At 36.8% G+C, this 16,338-nt stretch overlaps 1 pseudogene; it reads left to right on the forward strand.

The window, feature by feature from the left end:
- LOC129041584 (tetratricopeptide repeat protein 14-like) overlaps positions 1-14,816 on the forward strand; it is a 47,281-nt pseudogene extending 32,465 nt beyond the window's left edge.
- The last annotated feature ends 1,522 nt before the right edge of the window (positions 14,817-16,338 follow it).

Here is a 16,338-nt window from a genome sequence, read left to right on the forward strand (position 1 = left end):
CATAAAGATAGACACATAAATCACTGGAACAGCATACAGAACCCAGAAACAAATCCACACACCTACAGTGAACTCATTTTCGACAAAGGTGCCAAGAACATACACTGGGGAAAAGACAGTGTCTTCAATAAATGAATGGTGCTCAGAAAATTGGGTATTCATATGAAAAGGAATGAAATTTAGACCCCTATCTTTCAATATATACAAAAATAAAATCAAGATTGATTAAAGGCTTAAATCTAAGACTTCAAACTATGAAACTACCACAAGAAAACTTTAGGGAAAATCCCCAGCACATTGGTCTGGGCAAAATTTCTTGAGTAATAGCCTAAAAACACAGGCAACAAAAGCAAAAATGGACATGAGTTAAGAAGCTTCTGCACAGCAAAGGAAACTATCAAGAAAGTGAAGAGACAACCCATAGAATGAGGGAAAATATTTGCAAACTACCCACCTGACAAGAATATGTCAGGAGCTCAAAAACCTCTATAGGAAAAAGTCTAATAATCTGATTAAAATTGGACAAAAGATTTGAATAGACATTTCTCAAAAGAAGACATAAAAATGGCAAACAGGCATATGAAAAGGTGTTTAATATCACCAATTATCAGATAAATGGAATTTAAAACTACAATGAGATGTTATCTCATTTCAGTTAAAATGGCTTATTTCCAAAAGACAGGCAATAACAAATGCTGGTGAAGATGTAGAGAAAAGGGAACCTTTGTACACTATTGGTGGGAATGTAAATTAGTACAACCACTATGGAGAACAGTTTGGAGGTGCCTCAGAAAACTAAACATGGAGCAACCATGTGATCCAGCAATCCCACTTCTGGGTATACACCCAAAAGACAGCAAATCAGTATATCAAAGAGCTATCTGCACTCCCACGTTTGTTGTAGCACTGTTTACAATAGCCAAGATTTGGAAGCAACCTAAGTGTCCATCACAGATGAATGAATAAAGAAAATGTGGTACATATACACAATAGAGTACTATTCAGCCATAAAAAAGAATGACACCCTGTCATTTGCAACAACATGGATGGAATAGAAGATCATTATGTTAAGTGAAGCAAGCCAGGCACAGAAATACAAACTTCACTTGTTCTCACTTATCTGTGAGATCTAAAAATAAAAACAATTGGACTTATCAATACTGGGAGTAGAAATATGGATACCAGAGGAAGGGAAGGGTAGAGGGGATAAAGGGGGAGGTGGGGATGGTTAATGGATTAAAAAAGAATAGAAAGAATAAGACCTAGTATTTGCTAGCACAATAGGGTGATTGTAGTGATTAATAATTTAATAGTACATTTAAAAATAACTAAACGAATATAATTGGATTGTTTGTAACACAGAGGATAAATGTTTAAAATGATGGATAATCTATTCCCCAGATGTGCTTATTTCACATTACATGCCTGCATCAAAACATCTCATGTACCCCATAAATATATACACCTACTATGTATCCACAAAAATTAAAAATTTGTTTAGAAAAGGAAACTCAGTTGGCCATAAATACAAAGATTTATTTCCGGGTTCTCTATTCTGTTTCACTGGTCTATGTATCTGTTTTAATACCAATACCATGCTATTTTCATTATTCTAGCCTTATAATGTATTTTGAAGTCAGATACTGTGATACCTGCAGTTTTGTTCTTTTTCCTCCATATTGCTTTGGCTCTTCAGGGTCTTTTGCAGCTTCATAAAATTTTAGAATTTTGTTCTATTTCTGTGAAGAATGTCATTGGTATTTTTATAGGATTTGTATTGAATTTGTAGATTGCTTTGGGTAGAATGGTCATAATTTTTCCAAATCACGAGCATAAAGTAGCTTTTCATTTGTTATTGTCCCTTCATCTACTTTCATCAGTTATTTGTAGTTTTCATCATGCCTTTCACCTCCTTGATTAAATTTATTCCTAGGTAGTTTATTTTTTGTAGCTATTGTAAATTGCATTGTTTTCTCGATTTCATTAAGGTAGTTCATTCTTGATTTCATTCAGCTAGTTGTTGTTTTTTTTTGAAAAGATAAGCAAAATTAAAAAATCCTTAGCTAGAACATTTTTAAAGGGGAGACTAAAATAAATAAAATAGAAAATAAAACAGGAGACATTGCGAATGATCCCACAGAAATAAAAAACATCATAAAAAGTATCATGAACAATTATATACCAAAAATTAGACAAATGAGAAATGGACAAATTCCTAGAAACATACAACCTACTAAGACTAAATCAAGAAAAAATAAAAATCCTGAACTGACCTATAACAAATATAGAGACTGTATCAGTATTTATAAACCTTGCAAGAAAGAAAAGCCTAGGACAATATGGCTTCCCAGATGAATCCTACCAAACATTTAAAGAAATTTAATTCCAATCATCCTTAGATAATTACAAAAACAGAAGAGAGAACTCTTTGAAAGTCATTCTATGAGACCAACATCACTCTAATAGTAAAGCCAGACAAAGACACTGCAAGAAAAGAAAAGTATAGGTCAATATCACTGACTAACATGGATGTAAAAATCCACAACAAAATACTAGTAAGCCAAATTCAACAGCACATTCAAAGGATCATACCATGATCAAGTAAGATTTGTCACTGGGATGCAAGGAGGTTCAACATAAGCAAATTAATCAATGTGATACACCACATTAACAGAATAAAGGATAAAAACTATATAATAATCTCAATAGATGTAGAAAAAATATTTGACAAAATTCAACACCTTTTCCTGATAAAAACACTCAATGTATTGTGAGTAGAATAAAATTACATTGGCATAATAAAGGCAATACATGAAAAGTTCAGAGCAAATCTCATATTCCACAGTGACAAACTTCAAGTTTTTCCTCCAAGTTCCAAGAATGCCCACTTTCTCTACTTCTATTCAAAGTACTGCAAGTAATAGCCAGAGCAATTAGAGAAGAAAGAAAGAAAGGTATTCTAATCAGAAAGGAAGAAGCAAATTTATCTCTGTTTGAAGATGACATCATCTTATATATAAAAACCCCTCAAGATTACACACACACACACAAACACACACACACACACACAGAGACACACACATGCTAACCTGTTAGGACTAATAAAATAATTATGTAAAGTGGTAAAGATACAAAATCAACATACAAAATCAATTGTGTTTCTATACATTAACAATGAGCAATCTGAAAAGGGAAATAAAACAATCCCATTTACAATAAATTCAAAAAACATTTTAAAATTTTGGAATAAACTTAACCAAGAAGGCAAAAACTTCTATGCTGAAAATTACAAAACATTGCTGAAATAAATTTTCAAAGACGACAAATAAATGGAAAGACATACCATGTTCATAAACCAGGTTCACTCTTAAGCACAGTAGAGTTCATACATATATGGTTTTCTTCTTTTTTTCCAACTTATCATTTCATTCCAAAATATCATCTTTTTATTCATGTATCACACCCATGATTTTTTCTGTTTCTCCCTGACCCCTAGAAAGTTCTGAAAACCCTTTAAAATTGGAATTGCGGCCAGGTGCAGTGGCTCCTGCTTGTAATCTCAGCACTTTGGGAGGCTGAGGCAGGCAGATCACTTGACCTCAGGAGTTCGAGGCTAGCCTAGGCAATGTGATAAAGCTCTATCTCTATGAAAAAAAAAACACACACAAACAAACAAACAACAAAAAAACTAGCCAGGCCTGGTGACATGTGCCTATAGTCCCAGCTACTGGAAGACAGAGTTGGAAGGATCACTTCAGCCTGAGTGGTCAAGACTGCAGTGAGCCATGTTCACACCACTGCACTCAGCCTGGGTGACACAGGGAGACCCTGTCACAGAAAAAAAAAGAAAAAAAAATGGAAATGATATTTATGAATGAGGGGTTGCAAACTACTGCTGTAGTTGGTTAAGAGGAATGACAAGTTACCCAATACTTTTTTTTCATCATTCTGTATAATGGCTGGAATGGTTTCCATATGGGATATTGTAAAATCTAAATGTGGTTTCATCAGACAAAAGCCAAAGTTTTGTTTATAAGGGAGGTAAAGGGACTGTTGAAATGTTTGTGAATTTGGTGACAGGAGAATATTCATTGAAAGAAAGAGAAAAGCTGGTGTCAGGGGAAAGTTTCAAGGAGATATAGACCTGAGTAGAATGCACAAGAAAAATTAGACTAAACTGGTTAGGATGAAAGGTGGTAAGAAGTAAACTTAGGGTTTTCTGTGGCATTTTAATTTCTATAGTTTCCCCCTCACAGGCCCCTTGATGACAGAATATGATATAGTTCGGCTGTGTCCCCACCTAAATCTCATCTTGAATTGTAGCTCTTATAATTCCCACGTGTTTTGGGAGGGACCCAGTGGGAGATAATTTAATCATGGGGGCAGTTTCCCTCATACTGTTCTCATGGTAGTAAATAAGTCTCACAAGAACTGATCGTTTTATAAGGGGAAACCCCTCTCACTTGATTCTCATTTTCTCTTGTCTGCCACCATGTAAGATGTGCCTTTTGCTTTCTGCCATGATTGTGAGGCCTCCCCACCTACGTGGAACTGTGAGTCCATTAAACCTCTTTTTCTTTATAAATTACCCAATCTCAGATATATCTTTATCAGCAGCATGAGAACAGACTAATTACAGTAAATTGGTATTGGTAGGCTGGGGTGCTGCTGTAAAGATACCCAAAATGTGGAAGAAACTGTGGAACTGGATAACAGGCAGAGGTTGGAACAATTTGGAGGGCTCAGAAGAAGATAGGAAAATGTGCGAAAGTTTAGAACTTCCTGGAGACTTGTTGAATACCTTTCATCAAAATGCTGATAATGATATAGACAATGAAATCCAGGCTGAGATGGTCTCAGACGGAGATAAGGAACTTGTTGGGAACTGGAGTAAAGGTGATTTTTGCTATGTTTTAGCAAAAAGACTGGTGACATTTTGCTCCTGCCCTAGAGATTTGTGAAACTTTGAACTGGAGGGAGATGATTTAGGGTATCTGGTGGAAGAAATTTCTAAGAAGCAAAGCATTCAAGATGTGACTTGGGTGCTGGTAAAAGCATTCAGTTTTAAAGGTAAACAGAACATAAAAGTTCAGAAAATTTGCAGCCTGATAATATGATAGAAAAGGAAAGCCCATTTCTGAGAAGAAATTCAAGCTGGCTGCAGAAATTTGCATAAGTAACGAGGAGGCAAATGTTAATTGCCCAGACAGTGGGGAAAATGTCTCCAGGGCATGTCAGAGACCTTTGCAGCAGTCCATCCCATCACAGGCATGGAGGCCTAGGAGGGAAAAATGGTTTTGTGGGCTGGGACCAGAGCATCCCCGCTATGTGCAGCCTAGGGACTTGGTTCCCTGCATCCCATCTGCTCTAGCCATAGCTAAAAGGGGCCAAGGTACAGCTTGGGCCATGTCTTCAGAGGGTGCAAGCCCCAAGCCTTGGCAACTTCCATGAGGTGTTGAGCCTGCAGGTGCACGGAAGTCAAGAATTGAGGTTTGGAAACCTCCACCTAGATTTCAGAGGATGTACAGAAATGCCTGGGTTTCCAAGTAGAAGTTTTCTGCAGGGGCAGAGCCCTCATGGAGAACTTCTAGGGCAGTACAGAAGGGAAACGTGGGATTGAAGTCCCCATATAGAGTCCCCACTGGGACACTGCCTAGTGCAGATACATGAAGAGGGCCACCATCCTCCAGACCCCAGAATGGTAGGCCACTGACAGCTTGCACCATGCACCTGGAAAAACTGCAGACACTCAGTGCCAGCTCATGAAAGCATCCAGGAGGGAGGCTGTACCTTGCAAAGCCACAGGGACAGAGCTGCCTGAGACCGTGAGAACCCACCTCTTACATCGGTGTTACCTGGTTGTGAGACATAGAGTCAAAGGAGATCATCTTTGAGCTTTAAGATTTGACTGCCTTGCCAAATTTCAGACTTGCATGAGGACTGTAGCCCCTTTGTTTTGGCCAATTTCTCCCACTTGTAACCACTGTATTTACCCAATGCTTGTACCCTCATTGTATCCAGGAAGTAACTAACTTGCTTTTGATTTTACAGGTTCATAGGTGACAGGGACTTGCCTTGTCTCAGACAAGAATTTAGACTGTGGACTTTTGAGTTAATGCTGAAACGAGTTAAGACTTAGGGGGACTGTTGGGAGGACATGATTTGTTTTGAAATGTGACGACATTAGATTTGAGAGGGACCAGAGTGGAATGGTCCCTCCATTGGTGGAGACCATTGGGTGTCTCCATCCAAATCTCATCTTGAATTGTAGCTCCCATAATTACCACATGTTGTGGGAGGAGCTTGGTGGGAGATAATTGAATCATCAAGGTGGGCAGGGGGGTGGTTCCTCCATACTGTTCTCATACTGAATAAGTCTTATGAGATCTGATGGTTTATAAGCAGAGACCCCTTTCACTTGGTTCTCATTCTTTCTTGCCAGCTGCCATGTAAGACGTGCCGTTCAGCTTCCACCATGATTGTGAGGTCTCTCCAGCCACATGTAACTGTGAGTCCATTAAACCTCTTTTTTTTTTTTTTTGTAAATTACCCAGCTTCTGGTATGTCTTTATCAGCATCATGAAAACGGACTAATACAGAATATAGTCTAAAAATCAATAGCTAAGCAATAATTTATTGTCATTTTTATTAATACAAGTGTATGTGTCCTATATCTCAATGTTAAACTGTGGATTAGAAAATACAGTTTAAGTTCAAAGGTAAAGTGAGATCATCTACTCTCTTAAGAGTATTGGAAGGGAGGGAAGGATAATTGAAGGAAAGGATGATGTGCAAATCAAACACGTAATTTACTAACCCAGCCAACCACATGAATGAGAAGAATATGTCTGCTTCATCTTCATAGTCTTCTGCTTGTTGTGAGGACAAATGTCCACCAATCTATCTGATTATCATTTAAATCCAACAGCATGTAAAAAGTCAAAAAACTATGCTACCCAAGGGCATTGATTTAGCACAGTGACTCAAATTCCAATGCATCAAGTTTGCACCCTTTCTCTTATGGAAAGGAATAAGTATAGGGGTGAACAAAGTGAGAGGTCGAAAGGGCTTGCTTCAAAATTCCTCTGAAGTAGAGGTGTGGTGTAACACACAACTCTCTTGCCTTTAAACAGAGGCAGAAATGGGAGAAGCAGAAATGCTTCACTCTTCCGCAGCAGCTAACCAACCCAAGGACTTCAACAGGTACACTGGTGTAGGAAGAGCACTTGGTGTAGCTGTTTCCTAGGCTCATTTTAAGCACCAAGATAATAAAAATTAATTATTGGGTACTAGTCTTTTTAAAGTGAAATCAAGGTTAGCAGACATGGGTTTCAAGGAAATCAATGTGTAAAAGAACAATAAAAATAGTAACCAGATGTTTATTACAATTTGTTGTTGAATGTTACAAATAAAGGTTTCCATCTTCCACCTCATGAGTTGGTATGAATCTCCCATATCATAAGATGCTAGTCTTTTTTTGTTCCTGAGTTCTATGGCCCAAATTTTAAGCAACTTCTTCACTTCAAGAGAGAGTGGGTGACAATTCCTGATGAATAAGGTCATATTAATTGGTATTTTTATTCTCATTAAAATATAGGATGGTGGCTAACACATAGTATGTACTCAGTTAATGTTTGTTGAATTAATGAGAGGAAGAAATGAATAGTGGTGTGAGAGCTGACTGGAACGGACTGTTGCTGTCTCTGATTGTTAAATAGGATTTTTGAGAGACTAAATATTTAATGGTTGTTATCTTGAAATTCATTATGATGAGTGTATTTGTATCAAATTTGTATCAAGAAAATGGGCAAACACTGTGAAATCAGGGCTTTTCTTTCTTTTTTCTGTTTTTTGAGAGAGCTAGTTGATCAGCATACTACTACCTATTGCCACCACTTTCGCTCCACTCTAATCTTTTCACCTTGGGAGAATCTCACTTCCTGACAGTTTCAAACTGAAAAATAACTATAGACCCAAACAATGCCTTTTCTTTCCATCTTGCAGATTCTGGGATATGCATCTGGTTACAACTAAAGAAATGTTTGGAATCTTGTTGTAGTAATAGTCTTAATCTGGATTTAGAGATACATGTGTGTAGATACTTTTTCCTCCCAAAACAGTAATAAATACATGTTCATGTAGATTTAAGAAAAGCCTAACATTAGAAAATTAACCCTGAAAAAATAATCTGTACAAGAAACCCCCATGACATGCAATTTATTCATGTAGCAAACCTGCACATGTACCCGCTGAACCTAAAATAAAAGTTGGAAGAAAATAAAAGGTTGAGACTTGTCTACTGTAAAGTTAAAAAAAAAATTCGGAAAGAAATCAAAGATCTAAATAAATGAAAAGACAATTAAATTCAAGGACAACACAATTTAATTTTGACAAGATCACAATATTCCACAAATAAATCTGCAGATTCAATGCAATTCCTGTTGAAATCCCATCTATCTTTTTACAGAAATTTACCAAGAAACCCCAAAATATACATTTAAATGCAAAGAAAGTCTAATAAGCTAATAAATATTAGAAATAAGAACAGCTTTTTAAGAAGTTAACCCTGCTTTAGGAACCCAAGGCAAAAACAAACTCTGGCAAACTAAAAGAATTGATATTACAAATGCACATAAAGATTCCGTGACATACTCTAGATAACAATGATGCTGTTCCCTTTCATGCATAGCAGCTCCAGAGCCTATTTACCCTTGAACAAAAGGCACAAAATTTAAACCTTCAAACACTTTTACCAATATTTCAAAGCCAAGGTCCAAATATATTTAACATTGCCACTTATAAATATTTCTGTGGCTCTCACAAAACATCACTCTGACTAGAGTTTATCTACAAAAAAAAAGAAAAATAACAACAAAAAAAACTTATTAAGTGTCTCGCCTTCAATGTCCAGTGTTTCAAAAGCATTATTTATGTCTCTGATATTTATTTTAAAAGAGTATTTTTCTTAACTCTATGAGAAAATGCTGTCAAATAGGTTGGGTTTGAAAAAGCATTAGTTTCAAAAACCTGGTAATTGTTACTGCTTTCTTCATATCTAAAAGTCTTTATTCTTACACACACACACACACACACACACACACACAGACACACACAATAAGACCCAGGTAGATAACTTCGTGAGCATTGGGACGGAACACAATTTCTCATAAGTAGGTTACTTATAGGTATTGACCCTTATTATTCTTACATATATAATAATAGAAGCAAGTAACTTTATACTCCTATTGTGTAATGTGCTACTTAATACAGCCATGAATTTCCATTCCTCAGGGGTCAAACACTGAATCTTTCTGAGGAATCCAATTAGTTCCTTCTATAAATTCAATGTAGATAAATCCCTGAAGACTTTTTGAAATTCATGTAACCCAGGATAAAGAAATAGGTCTGGCCAGGAACAGTGGCTCACGCCTATAATCCCAGCACTTTGGGAGGCCAGGGCGGGTGGATCATCTGAGGTCAGGAGTTCGAGACCAGCCTGGCCAACATGGTGAAACCCCATCTCTACTAAAAATACAAAAATTCGCCCGGTGGGTGGTGGTTTGTGCCTATAATCCCAGCTACTTGGGAGGCTGAGGCAAGAGAATCGCTTGAACCCGAGAGGCGGAGGTTGTAGTGAGCCGAGATAGCACCATTGCACTCCAGCCTGGGCAATAAAAGCGAAACTCCATCTGAAAGAAAGAAAGAAAGAAGGAAAGAAAGAAAGAAAGAAAAAGAAAGAAAGAAAGAAGAGAGAGAGAGAGAAAGAAGAAAGAAGAAAGAGAGACAGAAAGAAGGAAGAAAGAAGAAAGAAAAAGAAAGAAAGAAAGAAAGAGAAAGAAAGAAAGAGAGAGAAAGAAAGAAAAGAAAGAAAGAAAGAAGAAAGAGAGAGAGAAAGAAGAGAGACAGAAAGAAGGAAGAAAGAAGAAAGAAAAAGAAAGAAAGAGAAAGAAAGAAAGAAAAGAAAAGAAAGAAAGAAAGAAAGAAAAAAAAAAAGAAAGAGAAAGAAATCTGTAAGATGTATCTGATGCAAAATTGAGAAGCAGTTCTAGGTATTCTCCAAACTATCCCTTTCATTCTCTGTGCCCTATCCAGGTGCAGATTTTTCTAAAACAAGTGCATTTTAAACATTCCTCTTTTGCACGGACCATTTACAAAGCCTGGAAACATCCCTATAATGATTAGTTGCACTTATCAACTTAGCTAGGTTATGGTCACCAGAAATTCAATCAAACACTAACCTAAAGTGTTTGATTGAATTTCAAACACTAACTTAAAGTGTTTAACACAACTTAAAGTTGACTTTAAGTAAGAGAGATTATCTTAGGAAATCTGAATAGGACTGATTTAATCAGTTGAGCTGTAAGAGTGGAGTTGATGCTTCCTTAATAAAGAAGAAATTCCACCTGTGGACAGCAGATTTTGCTCCCCACGCCTGAGAGTCCAGTCTATCCTAAAGATTTTGGACTTGCCACAATCATGTAAACCAATTCCTTGCAATAAACCTCTTAATATATATCTCCTCCTGGTTCTGTTTCTCTGGCTGAATGCTGATGAATACAGGCCCAACAATATGTGCATATATTTCCTTTTTTAATTCACAAAAGTAAGATATTTTAATTTCAGTGAATTGAGACTATTCCTTTCCACTCTGACTTGCCCTCTGCCACACCTGTGCAGTAGTGTTTCAGTGGCCACAGATATTCTGAGGATCTTGCTCAGAAGAAGTTGAGTTAGAGATATATTTAGCTTGAGTTTACTAGAATTTTGTTATAATTCACAGTCACATCCATGGATAATTATTTCTAGCCACTACTTCCAGAAATATTATTACTATCACTGTGAAAATACACCTGGGTTTTGATTCAAAGTATCTAGAGATCATATCAGAATATGAACATGTCCTAGAGCATCTGGGGCCAGATATATGTGGGTAGTGAAAATTTTAAAAAGTTGAAATGCATGAGCCAGAGCTGGTCAGTGGAAAAGTTTTCCCATTGTCAGGCATGTAATATGTAAGCAAAGGAGATGATGATGCTCATGAATGTTTTATGAAAACAAGAACATATTAAATAACACATTGTATGTACAATCATGAATGCACAGTGCAACTTTTTTCTTTTTTGATGGAAATTACATACATAGAATTTATCATAATCTCTATGCTTATAGAGTATGAACGTGTAGCAGCACTGTAAATAGTGTCTAAAGTTCCCTATGTTTTGCCTTTCAACAGTCAGTAATAAAAAGGTAAATTTCAATTAGTCATGCTAAGGAAATATTGAATTATCATTTCATTCTCTTTCTGCAAAATGTTTCTTATGAAGAAGTGATCACAGGGTCAAAACTCCAGACAAAAAAGTATTTGACAAGTGTGTTAGATAGCTAATGATTATGCAATTTTTCTTGATTTTTGTGACATTTGTTGAATTTACCACCTTTTAAAAATTTGTAACTTGTCATTTCTTTTTCATTCCAGATAGATATTCATTTTTGTGAATATAAAATCATGAATTTATAATTGCAAATTTCTTTCCTTAAAGAAAGCTCTTCAAATTGTATATATATATATATATATATTTTTTTTTTTTTTTTTTTTTTTTTTGAGACAGAATCTTGCTCAGTAGCCCAGGCTGGAGTGCAGTGGTGCCATCTCAGCTCACTGCAAGCTCTGCCTCCTGGGTTCACACCATTCTCTTGCCTCAGCCTCTCAAGTAGCTGGGACTACAGGCGCCCACCACCACGTGTGGATAATTTTTTTTTTTTTAATTTTTAGTAGAAACATGGTTTCACCATGTTCACCAGGATGGTCTCGACCTCCTGACCTCATGATCCACCCGCCTCGGCCTCCCAAAGTGCTGGGATTACAGGCGTGAGCCACCACGCCTGGCCCAAATTGTATAATCTTCAATTCTCACAAATTCGAGATCTTCCCACCCACCTCTGTGTGTGTGTTTGTTTTGGTGTCCCTTAACACTTTCCCTGCTTCATCACACTGCCCAGAGTGTCCCACTGGGAACATACTCTCACCTCCTTAATTCCCATTTCCTTTTTCTTCCCGAAACAGGAAGGAGTAGCCATTATTCATGCCATTGTCAAAACCTCATGGCAACAAAAGTTCCAGGGCTGGAATTGCAAAGATGATTATGAAGGGTAGCTCCACAATCAGGTGATCCAGCATTGATAAGGTGTTTGGACTTGATTATATGAAACGAGATTTCTATAATCACTAGAGCTTGTTCTTTAATATGCATTCTTTTAGGGTTATCTTCTCTGCTAGAAATTATAAAACAGTTTGAGCTAAAGACTCAAAGCTAAATAAGCCTCAATGTGTGCTATGTTAATATAACATTCCAAACAACTCACATCTAAAGAATATGAAGATCTGCCATTATTTTAGAATTTTGAGATTTTTATAAGAATAAATTTGCCTTGGGCAAATGACACCTGTAAATGGCACTGATCTAAAAAATAAAAAAAGCAAACATTCTACTATATGTAAAAATCTGAAATGATATCTGCTCTGGTTTGGGGGGAAGGTTGTTGTTTTTTTAAAAAAATATGATCATGGAGATAATGAAGTGGTTAATGGAATATGGTACTGAAAAAGTCTAACCTATTCTAATATGATGAGATAGATCCCCACACAATAGTTTAGGAATCTTATTCTAAGTAATACTTAGGCTTTGCTGCTAATGCTTATTGAAGGGAGTGATGGATCTGAGTGTGCCACTTTGTGTGTCATTGAATGGCTGCTCTGAGAAGCAGGAAAGTAAACCCAGCATTGTAGTGATAGTCTTTGGAATGAAGCTCATGGTGAGAACCAAGAGCAACTCCAGTAGGAAAAAAAGGGCAAGGTCAGAAAGGAGATTAAGATCTTGGAAGCAGAGTTGTCCCATGGGTACCTGCTAACAGTTCCTATGTACCTGTTGTGAGCAGACTATTGTATCAGGCATATAGGGAGTTTCAAAAAAATCAGATCCTGCCCTGAGAAAGAAGAACATTACCTTCAAGCAGCATTTACTAAGCTTCCATCTGTGCATATTTTGGGGAGTGGCAGTATGCCAAGAAATTTCAACATATCATATAACCAACACTCAGGGGGTTAAAATCTAAAACATCACCAAAATGCTTGGTTTTCTAAAATGAATTGTGAAACTTCTTCCTCAGTTATTGTCTGCTATGTATCTATAGGAATTGGCTTTCCCTTCTAAAGAAACAGAGACTCCATATTTTGCATGTTTCCTCACACTGTGATGTGTGCAGTGAGAATGCAGAGATGGCTAAGAATGATATTTCCCAATGCTCCTGCACCTACGTGCACATGGCTGACTAATTCTCACCAATGAAACATGAGAGGGAGAGTACTCCTTTGTGGCCAAGAGTTTTAGGAACCTCATGTAACTTCTCTATCTCTTTTTTCCCTTCCACCAGCTAGAGTCAGATGATTATAAGTCCCTGGAATGATGATGCCACAAGATGGAAGGAGTCTAGCTACATGATTTGTTGCATGGGTAAAAGCCAACTAGGAATGTCCTTCCTCAAATTAATATATTACCCAGAGATAAACACTTACTATCTGGAAAAAAATAATCTGGCTCTTCTTGTTCTACAGCCAAGCATTATGTAAATCAATGCCCTACATAAAGGCGCCTAATACACATTTACTGAATTTAAAATGACAGGCTAAGACAGGCATTTAAGGTGCTGCATAGAATCCCAGGCCCATTCTATCTAATGTATTGTAGTTACTTGGAGTGAGAGGGGAAGTGATAGAAAGGATGATGTGTAAATTAAGAGCAAGGTAGAAATAAAAAGTAGGAAAATATTCAATGTCTGAGTTTCAAAGAGTCATGTGAGGTGGACAGTTGCAGAGTTGCCATCTGTCATCCATTCCCCATCCTTACAGAAATACCACCACAATTATATTCGATAAGTCCAGATTCTCCCACCTTCAGTAATGTTCCTGGTCTCTTCAGGATATGAAAGTAAAGTTAGAACTGATGCAGTCATGTCACTTCTGCAAGATAAGGGCCTGTCTGAAAATGACATCAACTTGTGGAATAGAACAATGCCAAGAGACAGGGATAGATGATGTTCAGCCCCAGAAGCCAAGTGGATCTGAAGTTAGCACTGCCTTATATGTGTTTCTTGTAGTAGACCAATTCCTCTTTGCTTAGGCCAATGGGATTGGGTTTTCTGCCACCCATAACTACAAAAGCTCTAACTAATACATCATAGAAGGTTTTGTGGTATTGGTAATATCCTGCCACTTCTGGGTGCAGCTAGTAGTTGTGTCAGATCCCTCGGATGGTGAGTCAAGGCCATTCCAGTGGAGAGCAAGTTGCCAGAAGCTATAATACTTGAAAATGAAAGTCTGGAGTATGCCAGGACTTTATTCCCCTTCTCCGTAAAATCTCGATTAATTGTTCTTTTCTAAACCATCACAAAATCAAGAAAGATTAAAATTCCTTGATAAGGATATTTTCTCAATTTTATCCTGACTATGCTTAAAGTAACTTTCTAAAACTTGGCATCTTAATTACTCTATAACAAACAAGATGAATAAAAATATGTGTGCCATGCACATAACAATTTCTTTATAGTTCCCTCAGTCCCTGCTTTCCCACACTTTTACCACTCCTGTGCTTTTCCCATATAGAAATTCTGAAGCTACACAAGCTAAAAGTCAAGTTCCAAAATTCTACTTAACAGAGAGAACCAAAAGCATGACCAAAATGGTTCCTCAGAATCAGGAGGTGAAACCTAACATTCATACTAAGATTGGAATTCAGACCCAAGGGCCAGGAGTCAGATAAGATAATAACAAGGAAGTGGTTAGTTAAAAAGAGTGAATGGGATGCTGTCTGAATTATTTTGGAAACAGTTACTAGTGACAGCAATCAGGCTTTCACATGATCTTTATGACATGTCTCATTTGTTGCCTAGATCCATTTAAAGGACCTAGGAAATGACCAAACCTGAAGCTTGGATCATTTACTTAAAGTTTCTAAAGACAAAAGGGCCAGGCTCTATTCACATAGACATTGCCAAACCAAATCCCCAAACTTGTCACCTTTTTTGTCCCTCTGCCTCTTCATTGTCTAGACTGGGAACTTTACATGAGCACTAACAGGCAGTCTAGTCCTGGTTTAGCACCTCCCCCACCCCACCCCAGACATTGCTGAACAGACATTCCCCCCAACTACCACCTGGTATTTTCACAGAGCAGCTTCAGACAATCTATTGCGCAAAATAAGGAAGGAGACTTGCTCTAGTTGCAATGTAGTAGGTTACAAGTTTATATTCCATTGATGCCTCCACTAATTCTATTTGTTTCCTTCGCATTAGGTGTTCCAAGATAATGAATACTTCCATAGCAACAAAAGTCTGACAATAAATGGTTACCTTGATTTTCACATTTTCAAAGAAAAATCCCTCAATGGCAACTAGACCAGAAGTCTCAACACTGAATATGCAATAATGGCTACAAGGTGAACAGTTTTTCTATTCCATTTTCTTAGCAACATCATTGATTGATTTTCTTGGAAAGGAAGTTAGATTGGATTAGATGATCTTTTTGGTTCAGTCATGTAGCTTGTTATTAGCAATTAATATATGCAGTAGCTTTTGAAACAACACAAGTAATAAGTGGCTTCAGTAGAAATTCATTATATTCTAATACAAATGATTTATAAATGCAATTTTATTTTAAAATTTCTATCATTTCTGTCTCCCTGATTATAATTGTCAAAGTATTCTGATAGTAGAAAGTGTGTATGACTGAAAAAATGGTATAAAATATTTCAGATATAGTATATATTCTATAGGTTGAATTCAAAACACTGCTGTCACTGTACATTTTTTCCCTAACAAATCATCTTTTTTCTGTGCACAACCTATGGTGAGGCAACATTCTTTACATTGTCTTAAACAAGAAAACACTTTGTAATGAATTAAAGTTAAGGAAAGACTACATCTATCAGCCACAAGGAACTTGAATTCTGGCAATTTTGAGGGTTTAAGGCTCACAGCATTTAGCAGCTATGTCTGCATAAAGACTTGTTTGGATCAAAATAAAGAACACAAACATGAACAAGTGGCTCCCTGAAAATTCAGAGCTTCAATGAGTTTAGCACAAGTCCTAAAATGACATCTCCCTAAACATTGACATTAAACGTTTTTGCACTGGCTTGACTGGGTATAACTTTAAAATGAAATACTAAGTGAAATATCTCTATAATGAAAACTATAAAACACTGACAAAAGAAATTCAAGGGGACACCAAAAAATGGAAAAAAATTCCATGTTTATGAATTAGAAGAATCAATATTATTAAAA

Source organism: Pongo pygmaeus, chromosome 6, assembly GCF_028885625.2.
Source record: "Pongo pygmaeus isolate AG05252 chromosome 6, NHGRI_mPonPyg2-v2.0_pri, whole genome shotgun sequence".
In the NCBI taxonomy this organism is placed as follows: domain Eukaryota; kingdom Metazoa; phylum Chordata; class Mammalia; order Primates; family Hominidae; genus Pongo; species Pongo pygmaeus.